Below are 11,229 nucleotides of genomic sequence, written 5' to 3'. Positions count from 1 at the left end.
GCTCTCCAGATAACACTGGAAGTGTAACAGCAAACCCTAACCCGAACCCTTACCCTAGAAAGTAAAACTCAATTGTTCAATACTGTAGTTTTCCCTGATACTAGTAGGTCATAAATTTTAATAATACTGCTGAAAATATATTACCTACAGTCTCATAACGTTTTAGGAAAATTCACAGGATCTTACCCTTTGGCCAGTGGTGGGTCACTTTTGGAGCCAGTTGAAACCGGCCCTTATCTAACATGGGGCAGCCTCTGGACTCTTCTCACAGAGGCCATCCTTGCAGCCCCCCTGTCACCAAAACCTTGCCAACTAAGCCTAATACTGTAAATGAAAATGGTTATGATTACCTTATGTTTTCCTTGCTGTTCTATCAGGAGATGGACTTATGAAAATTGTTATTGCTAAAGTTATTAAAATATTGTTATTATCCTTTTTGTATGTTTATGACTCATTTGTAAAATGAAACAGCAACCATCTGTCAGTAAGAACAATTTTATCTAACTATCCACTTAGCAGTTTTCTTCTGTTGCCAAAAGTTATATTGAATAGCCTCAGCCTAGTGAAAATTGCACTAGCATTCTTGCGTGAGAGCAACTTACCATCCTAAAGTGATCTGATTATGAAAAAATGCGAGAGAAACTTGGATGGCTTATAACTTTTGAAATGAACTTGATAGAAACTAATTGCAATCAAAGGTTATCACAGAGACTGGTCTACATAAGTGGATAAATGATATGCAGTATAAATGAAGGAAAGGGAAACTACATTGAAGTATTGAAGTGACGACAGCTATGTAACTACCTAGAGAGATGAAAGACAGAAGGATCACGCAGTAATCACCTGCTGTGCAGTAGGCACAATCAAAATAGCAACATCACTTCTACCAAATGCAAATTCTCCTTTGAGTTCTGCATATACTTTAGTATTTGCACATACTGATTTGGGAACTTCTTGTCATTCTAATTTCTGTCTGATATGCTGATTTTTTGATACATTGCTTTTACTTTCTCCTTCAATGCAAAATTTCTTACCATGATGTTTAGATAGTAAGAATCACGGAATCATAAAGGTTGGAAAAGACCTCCAAGATCATCTAGTCCAACCGTCCCCCTTCCACCAATAGACTTTAGCAGTCTTAAACATCTCATCCAGTCAATGCCTCACTTTCTGGGGATGTCTTAGTTGTCTATAATTTATAGGTATTTGTGACACATATATGTGGTATTTTTTAGGATGTTTGAGACATTTCTACAGGGCTGAAGATCTGGCGCAGAACTATTGGAGATCCATTTCCTCCTGGACCAGCACCTAGACATGAAGCAGGGTAAGTTCAGGCAAAGAAATGTTTATCTTCAAGCAAGTGAAGCTCACATGTGTACACCTACATCAGGATATCTATAGTTGTAGTTTTGGCCAACCTTGGAGTCACTGCAAACCCTTTTTCTTCCCAAACTTTCTTTAGAAAATAAAGGGGAGAGGATATAGCTCTAAGCCTAATTTTAACCTTGACACTATCAAAAAATGAATGGAAGAACCACTGATATACAGTGAAATTATTTATTAGTGAATCAATAGATAGTTAAGTTTGACTGTTACCAATGATGTTATTTTGAGGCTATGCTAATTTCTTAAATGTTACTGACATTTAGGATACAATACATTTTATCCAACTTAGGAAGTCCTTAGCATGGATGTCTGTACCTCTAATAGATACCCAAGGCTTATTTTAGAGTTAATGAGGAGAAACAATCACATTTGAGGTATCATTTGTTTAATTCTAATACAGAAATTTAACACGGTGGATAAATCATAGCCAAAAAATGCCTATTTCTCTTCTCTAGCACTAAGAGAAGCCTAAGGTTATCAGCTAAGGTATACACATTTATATAATAGATGAGTAGTTACGTGAAAGGAAATTCCTTCAAAAATGATCATTATTGCAGATTAATGGCACTGCTTACCAACTCTGAAATCTGAAAGCTATCCAGTGCAACAGATTCTAGTTCCTTCATTTTTAGCTCAGATAATTGTGAATGGAAAACCTTTGAAATGTAACAGTCGTCCATGTGTTTTATTGCTTCAACAGAAATAAACTGACTGCTCTATATACACTGATTATGAGAGGAAAGTAAAGTAAACCAAGTACGAAGGTTAAATGCAAATGATGTTAGAATTGCAGAAAATGGACAGGTATGCAATGAGCTATTTTAATTGAAAAAAAAAATTGCTAGTATTTCTAGTATATTCATAGGCAAAAGGCTGACATCATGAACAAAATAATGAATATAGAAAGAAGCTCCTGTGCTCATTTAAATATGAGTAATGATGATCCATACTTAAATGAACATATTTTCATTTAGAATAAGAAATATTACATTTTGACATTTTTAAGTCAATAATTTACCACATAATGTCAAAATTGATGTTCAAGTTTCTGTGGTTGCTAGGAAAAAAATAACATTTTTGGAAAGCCTTTTTTTGCAATAGGTGATTGTTTCATTTGCAGTTAAGATTAATTAAAATGTATATAAAATAATTCATAATTAAGGATGAAATTGTCTTTCACAAACAGAACAAAAGCTTAATATGCCTTGTACATTAGGAATAGAAATGTTTGTGATGTTCCCATATATGATATACATTAAGAAATGAGACTGGGATGAATCTAAACTGGGTTTCCAAGGATACTGTTATTGCCATTTGTTATGAATCCATGAAATATGTAGCATTATGGAACATTAGTATACTATTACTTATTAGACTACATAAAAAAAAAAGTCAGCATTTTCTTCTGGTTATGAAGCACATACAATATATTTTGTCATGTTCAAATACAGTTCAAAGAATACAATCCAGTACAAATAACAAAAGAGCTAACGTAGCAAAAAGTACTGTTACAGTAAATGCAGTATTCTCTGGCCAGATTCTTTGAGTTATTCCACAGGTGGAGAGTGTACTCAAATATCAGATTTACTTATTGGAAGATATCTAATGTTACATGGGATTTGGATTTAGAAAAATGATACAACAATGTATCAAAATCACACAAACAAAAAAGCACAATATAGCAATAAACAATTGACCCAAAAAAGGGGGCAGATTGTCCGTTTTCACAGAGCCTTCTTCCATTATAGGGACTTATGGGTCAATCAAGTACTCATCTTAACAATCAAATACAAATGCTGTTTTCAGATAAGCTAACAGCTGCACAAACGACACAAATAAGTTTGAGTTCATGATTTTTTTATCACCTGAAAAAGAGTTAAATCTAGCTGCCTTTTTTTTTTTTTTGTCAAGAATAGCAATTACAGCAGTTGAAATCTAAAAGGAAATGCTGTAACTGTCAAGTGTTAATTAAATCAGTTCAGAAATACTACTTAAAGAAGATGAGATAGCAAGAAATAGTAACTTTGGGAAACTAAATATAGTTCAACCTGAATATAAGATAATCTTTTTTTTTTTTCTTCTTCTTTAGAACAGACCAAGTATACAATTTAATGTTCAAGTATATCTAACTTTTGCATTAAATACCATCATTAACAATACTTGTAAAAATAATTCACAAGATTATTTTTATTGTGGTATTTTCATATTTTCATTTCACGTTTGGGGTATTTTAATTACACCTGAATATACGTGTACAGGTGGCTGACTGCATCTCAAGCACAGCAGTTACTACTCATTCTGAATAAATAAATAAATAAATAAATAAATTCTTGTGACTTTAGAAGTTCCATAGAAAATATTTGCCTTTCCTTGCCTTGCCATTCTTTTAGGATTGGCACATTCTCAAAAGCTAAGTGGTCAATGAGTGACAACTATCCAAACATAGAAGGCTCAGAGTTTGGTGTTTGCTTGAGCCTGATGGGAACAATTTTCTTTTGAGGGGATTAAGGTATGCTCCAAATACATTTCTGTGTTCCAGGAAATTTGCTAGGATATCAGTGGAGAAGGTTCTTTCTCTGAGCTTGAAAAGCAGCTTTCGAAACAGTTTATGCAAACTTGATTATTCTTCAGAATGTGTTAAACTGGTGGAGTGTATACTGTGGTATCCTGATCTACAAAATCATTAAGTGCTTTGGTAGTTGGCAACTTGCTGTTGGTCCTATTTCCTTCAGACCACTGCTAACTCCTGGTAAACTAAAACAGATCAGATATACTAGTGTTTCCCACATACAGAATAGACCAAGAATACAGAAATTTATAGTAAAACGACTGTTGATTAAAAAAATAACAATAATAACATTGAAAATTAAGATTTCTCAAGCTATATTAGGGTTAAATCTGAACTTGGTTTCTGTTCAGCCATCTGGCTTATTGAACTTAACCAAAAATAAACACTTCTTGTTCTATGAGAGCAAATACTACCTTATAAAATCAGATGTCATCAGATTGCTGCTCAATAAACATTATCTTGATGCAACAAAGTAAAACATTTCCACCTTGCCTCTTTAGTGACCACACCTTCATTTCTTTTTTATCAGGTAGATTTCTGGTGAATTGATTTAGTTTAATATATAGCCTAACAAGCATTATAGATGCAAAGAGAGGGGTCTGTGCACACAGCCAGATGTGGAGGAATGTAAGTCTTCTCTTTTTCGATAGAAAACCATTAAGATTCCATCTTCCTATATGACTGAATCTTCATTTTGCATTTTCCTCTGTGAAGTGTTTCCATCCACTGAACTTTATATTTTCTTTCTGCTATACGTTGACAGGCATATGTGTCATAAGCACCAAAAAAAGGATTGCTGTGGAACTGGCAAAACTTATGAATTAATTTTCTCAGAAGAAAAGTATTTGTGATTGTGGATAGATGCCTACTAAATCATACACTGTAAGTCATTATTCATTATTCTGATGGGATAGTAATTCACAGCCCTGTTTTATTCAGATGTTCATTATGAAGTCCAATTTAAAATAAAATTAAGTACTATGAATTTTAAATTGTGAAAATAATGTTATGATTACAGTATTAATGGCAGTTGTACCAGTATAATTGTGCAACACTGAACCTGCTTCCTGGAACCTAGCCTTCTTGTCTTCCTTGCAGCTGTCACAGGCTTCACCCTTTCTGTCACCAGGCTGATGACAGGACAAATTTACTCCTCAACTTGGAATTGTCTGATTAATCCTTATATACGGCTGTCTGTGGAGAAAACTGCAGATTCTCAGACTGTTTGTATGACATTATACAGCATAATGTCAATCAAATGATACTGTTTCTTGAAGTAATATGGAAATATGAATAGCTAATCAAGTTGCAGTAGAAGAATATACACACCTACACAAATACCGTGTTTAGCAAATACATCTGCTCTTACCCTGAACAATAATCTCATGGACACTTTCAGAGTCTTTTCTTCAGCAGCTGAAAAAAAAGGAGTTGGTAGAAAAAGCTGAGTTCTCAGAAACGAAGAAAAAAGACTTATGCAACAACTACATGTATATTCCTGTTTTCTTGTTAACCCCTCTTTTTTTTTTTTTTGAGAACTGTTGTAACTGCACATTAATGTTCTGAAATATTTATTTTATTCTTACTTCCTCCTGCTTTTCTGTTACAGAAATTATGACAAAGCTAAGGAAAAAGACAAGCCAAATGCTCACATATTATATGAAGGGCACAGGTTGAATAAAAATGATGACAAAGGCAGGGGAAGTCTGGTGTTAATGGCTTGCATCAGTACAGATGTGTTTTGGAAGCTCTAAAAAGGTACTGATGGAATATATATATATATATATATTTTTTTCCTTCTTTTTAAGTTGTGATGTAGAGTTCTGAAATGATGTACTTTTTAGGGAGTTTTGATTAGCCTTAATGATGGTTTAAGTCTCTGTCATGTCACGTTCAGGCAGACAGGAACAAATCAGAGGAGTAAACCAGTTGGTACTGATAACACTGTAAACCTTTCTGGTCTGGGAGGATTTTTTGGGGTTGTGATATCAGGATAGCTTTTGTCTGTACTCAGTGACTGAATGTCCACGTGCAGCTGGAGCACACTGTGTTAACTCCTGGATTGTCTTTTTCAAGTTACTTACATCTAAAACAAAACCAGGATGTGCTCCAAACACTGTGCAAACACATCATGTGCCAGCGGACCTGAGATTTATATCAGAAGAATACTTCTGATACAAACTAAAGCATTAGCACAAAGCTAAAATCTTTAGCTTTCTTTTCTGAAGACTAAACAACTCCAGTTCTCTCAGCCACTCCTCCTCTGTCTTGCTTGCTGACACTTCATCAGCTTTGTTGCTTTTCTCTGAATGCATTCCAGCAACTCAGTATCTTTCCTGTAGTGAGAGGCCCAAAACTAAACACAGTTTTCAAGGTGCAGTCTCACCAGTGTCACATACAGAGGGACAATCACTTCCCTAGTCCTGCTGGCCACACTATTTCTTATGCAGGTCAGGATGCCAGTGGCCTTCTTGGCCACCTGAGTGCTCTGCTGGCTCATGTTCTGATTGCTGCTGATCGGCACCCCCAGGTCTCTCCAAGACCAGTACTTCAAGTGCTGCAGACTTATATAAAAATTGCTCTGTGAATCTGTGTCAAGCCACACAATTTTCACAAATTATCCATAACAGAAAAAAATAGATATTTAAGAGACTTTTTGTATATATATTTTTTTAATATTCATCATATGTAGGAATAGTTTTTGTTTCTGTTTAAAGAGCCAATACACTACTATATGTGTATTTGCAAGTGTGTCATATTTGGTTTTTTTACATTTTATTTTTATTGCAAGGTGTCTATAGGCTACAAAGGTGCTGATTTCTCTGCATGTTAACAGTCCTGATATTCTTCTTCTTAGTACTTAACTTCTTCTAGTGTAACTGAATTATATGATGAGAATGTATGGGGGGAAAAAAAAGTGAGTAAAGAACTGTGGCTATTATCTAAGCCTCCCTCCTCCTATCATTCCAAATCCCGTCTGTACTTTCCACAGACCTTTGGTCCAATACAAAGTGAATGTAAAATGCTTTTAAATCCAGTGATAAGAACTTTATACCAATTCATTTAGCAATAAATAATGATAAAAAATGTTATCCTTTTTTTATTAAATGACAGCATTTTTATTGTTCAAATTACATAACCATGATATACACATAAAATAAATAGATCTGAGAAGTTTCTGTTTAAAAAAAAAAAGTGAAACTTTCCGGTTTAATATAAAAATTGAGAAAAAGAATTCAAAGCTAGTTTTACAGATTTTTTTTTTCAGAGCTGGCAAAGCTGTAGCTTTAAAACTTTCAATGCCCTTAGATAGCCACAGGCTTTCTAAGACTGACTTTGTGCTTTAACATTTTTTTTGGCTTGGAAGAGAAACAAGTCATAGGTGGTGATTTGTTGAAGAAATAAGTATTTGCGCTGTCAGAAGCAATTTATAAAGCTTATTAATTGAGCTCCATTTTTTGTTTCACCTTCTTTGTAACAGTTTTCAAGGAACCAGATTTATTAAATGAAAACACAAGGGATCTGAAGCTATTCAAACTTAAACTAGTGGAAAAGGGGGTTTGAAACCCTAAGGAGGCAAAAAAGTCAGTTTTATTTTGTTCAAGTTAAGTAATCTAAACAGGACTCCACACTGTTTGTAACTCAGAATTAAAAGCATTGTGGAAAAGGTAACCACTCCCCCTGTGAACTGGAGAAGAAATGAGAATTTAAACTCCATAGATATATTTCTACCTTCAGGCTATAAAATATTAGGGTATCCTGTTATTTTAACCACATCTTATATCAAGAACTTGCAAGAAAAAAAAATGAATCTGGAAACTCTAATTATTATCTGAAAATTGCAGAATGAAATTGAAAATACAACGAAAGAAACGTCAGGGGTTTCCAGTCGTTCTGGTCAACTCTACTTTCTGTTCCCTGTCTCCTGTTAATACATTCATAAAAGTTTAAAACAAGCTACAATAAGGGAAAGAAAGATTTTCAGAAATGCTTGAGACATTTAATAGATTTACATGCCAAATACCACTTGAAACTTGTAGAAAGAATTCCCAGATTGTGAAACACATCTGTTACAAGAATATTGCAGCTTAGCTGCACAGTTCTTAAAGAGTACTCTGAACTGGAAAGAGACTCTCTAAAGCCATCACCTCTCTTATGGAATAGCCTGATTCCTTTTTTAAAAATAGAACATAAAAGTGACATTTTTGCCTAAACTGGAAAACAGAATATCTGATTGAAAATGTTTTATAAGTAGTAAAAAGGAGGAAAAGTAGGAAAAAACAGTTTGCAACTTAAAAATGAATTGGGTTTTTATCCTTGACATCTTTCAATAATTAGGAAGTGAGTTTGGGACTCTGGAAACAGGGGATCAGTCCAAGGAAGGGGTTCAGTCTGATGAACTTGGAGTTCATGCAATGTTAGCTTCATCAAGCAGCTTCAAAAATCCATGCAGCTTCCAGTCTTTTAGGCTGAGAGATGTTGTTATCCCCACACAAACACTGCCCAAGATGGCAAGACTAAGTAGCACTTCTAGACTACATAAGGCAGTAGAGACATTTCTGTGTAATATTCTAGTCAGTGATTTCACTCTATGAGTGTGCATTAACGAGTTTGCAGATTAGTCTTAATTAGAGTTTTGTTTCTTTGTTTGTTTTTGGCCCTAAATGTCCTAGGTGTACATCTGCATGTTGAATACTTGAGATCTTTAGAAATTTTTAGACTGGCTTAGTAACCTTCTGAGTCTTACTGAATTGAGCCACACTGACAAGCTTTAGAAAGCTTTAGATTCTTCAGTATAAGTAAGCAGTTTATATTTGGAGATGAAATTCCTTCACTGTCATCTCTGGTCAAAATCCTCCTTTATTCAGTTCCTTTTGTAAAACGAGAGAATATAATGCATCCTGCCCAAAAGCTGACATGATTTTTGAATCTCAAAATAGGGCAACTTCAGCTGAGAATGGCCCTGTTCCAACCTATCTGGAATATGAGAGCTTCACGTTTGACTTAAGTATTGTCAATCTATGAAGGATTCAGAATCCATATCCCCTACCTACTGGGTGACTAATGTCAACAATATAAAAGCTGGCTGGTGGTGACATTACCAATAGCCATAATTTGTAAAGTGGTTGTGACTGCTATGTGTGTTGCTGTCACTATACATTAGAAGTAGTCTGAACACAGAAACAATAGGTTTCCCTGTAGACCTGAGCAATATCTAGCCCTGTCTCTGTACAACTGATATTTAAACAAGAGTTAGTTTTCTAGTAATTTAGATAAGAGCACTTCTGACATAACACAAACACCCAATTTCAGGTATCTTGAGATCTATGCAATCTCAGAAGGAGTTGCCAGTTCATTTAAAATTCCCTTGAGGTTAGCTTGAACTTGTAAGCAGATTGTCTGAGTCACTGTTTAGAATTCAAGAATTTTAATACTGTTTAACTCCAATGCTAGGAAAGATTTTGATGGCTCAAATCTATCAATTTATGCACTAATGTCTTGTTTCTCCATCTGTGACACAGGGATCAGAATCATAGAATGGTTTGGGTTGAAAGGATCAACTAGTTCCAACCCCCCGACATGGACATGGACACCTTCACCAGCAGACAGCAAGTAAGGAAGTTTACTGCCTTTCTATTTTGCCACAGCACACTGGTACATATGTAATAGGAACAAGTTGTCAGTGATAAAACAATGTTATCTTATAACTATATTCCTTTTTAATATGTGGAAGTCTACTTTTAAGCATTTTATTATTTCTATTTTCATCCGAGTAGAAAAACACCAGAGTACTGGAAGATTTGGAATAACTTATTTGTCCTTCATATTAAAGTCACCCCTCTACATCTTTTTGTAAGCAGCAAAATGGCCCTTTGCTGGATTCTGTGGAATCTCTGTGGGAAGCTGGCAGGCTAAGGTGCTGCTCAGGTGGTAATTCAAAACTGTTTTCACATATTAATGAAAATTGAGTTCACAGCTTTCCATCTCCATTACTTGGGGCTTGTGGTCCTAATTTTGCTCTGCTGAAGTAATATAAAAAATGTTGTAAATAATAGATGTGCTTGAATACAGGTAGCATTTAAAATGGGGGTGGGGGTTTGGGGGGTAGAAGGAACAAAGGGATTAACATTCATTCCATGGCACAGAAGAGTGTAACCTGTGAAATGAGAAACATAACTGGTGAGAAGAAACGTTTTGTGGATTTCCTTTATTAAAGAATAAAAGTAGGATATAACTTTTCACAGTAAATGATTTTACATGGTTACAAGACATGCAATTCAAAATCTGTAACTTTTCACACAATGTTAATAGATCAAAATTATTGGTAGTTGTTCAAGTAGTTGTTTTTCTTTTTTCTTTTTTCTTTTTTCTTTTTTTCTTCTTTTTTTATCTTTTTTTTTTTTCCTACATAGCATCCAAAGTATTTTAGGCCTCTGCATTATAAAAATATTAATATTATATTTATATATTTGAGTCATAATACTTTGGTGATGCTTAAATTAACTCACATCATACTTTTCAAAAATGTTTCCCAATTTCATTTAACGATTTTTTGGGGTATTCATTTTTTTTGAGATATTTATAACCTATTTCTCAATTAAATGTGCCTTGGAAATCCAGAGATTTATACTTCTGTGGAATGCTCAAGGTCACCTCTAGTGGTGAAGAATATAGGTACCAATTTCACAGCCCAATACTCAGATCACTAGACCACAATCCTTCTAATATTTTGGTAGACAAAAAGCAACAAAGTTTATTAAACAGTAACAGGGTACCATAAAGTGCAATTTATTTGGATATGGATTTCCTGTTATAATGACAAGTTTATCCTGCAAAGCTGCATTTCAGTTGCTAGAGCTACATAAATATTACTGTAACTACAGTGAATAATTTTTCATTAAAAAAGGTTGTGTTTCATAGGTATTTATATATAAAAAAAATCATACCAATAAAGCCAGCATTTATCAGGCCTTAGGGCTTTCAGGTTTTCCTCTAGATCCTGTTGGTTTTGTCCAAATTGTGGTTTTAAGATTTTAAGTTCACCCAGACCCTGTCCGCTTTGTTTTATTTTTTCATTAAATCCAAACACTTTAATTCTTATCAATAAGTGGTATATTTTTTGTAGTTTGACTTCATCTTCTACATTAGAAGAAAAGACATTTGTTTTTTTGTAAGTTTTTCTTTAAGTTAATAAAGCTGTATTTTTATTGAGCAAATATTTCAATAAAATCTTGTGTGCTTTTTGCTTGTCCTGGTTTCATCTAGAATAG

General features: G+C 34.2%; 1 long non-coding RNA gene across 1 annotated transcript; it reads left to right on the top strand.

Moving 5' to 3' along the window:
• Positions 1–1,233: 1,233 nt before the first annotated feature.
• On the top strand, positions 1,234–6,366 carry LOC310893165. The gene is made up of 3 exons (XR_014578770.1): positions 1,234–1,327; positions 4,722–4,840; positions 5,568–6,366. It is a non-coding gene; the product is annotated as an uncharacterized lncRNA (long non-coding RNA).
• The last annotated feature ends 4,863 nt before the right edge of the window (positions 6,367–11,229 follow it).

The sequence above is a fragment of the Anser anser genome (genome assembly GCF_964211835.1).
Source record: "Anser anser genome assembly, chromosome: 1".
NCBI classification, from domain to species: Eukaryota; Metazoa; Chordata; class Aves; order Anseriformes; family Anatidae; genus Anser; species Anser anser.
The sequence above is the reverse complement of the archived record's forward strand: the minus strand, read 5'-3'. Positions and strand labels throughout refer to the sequence as shown.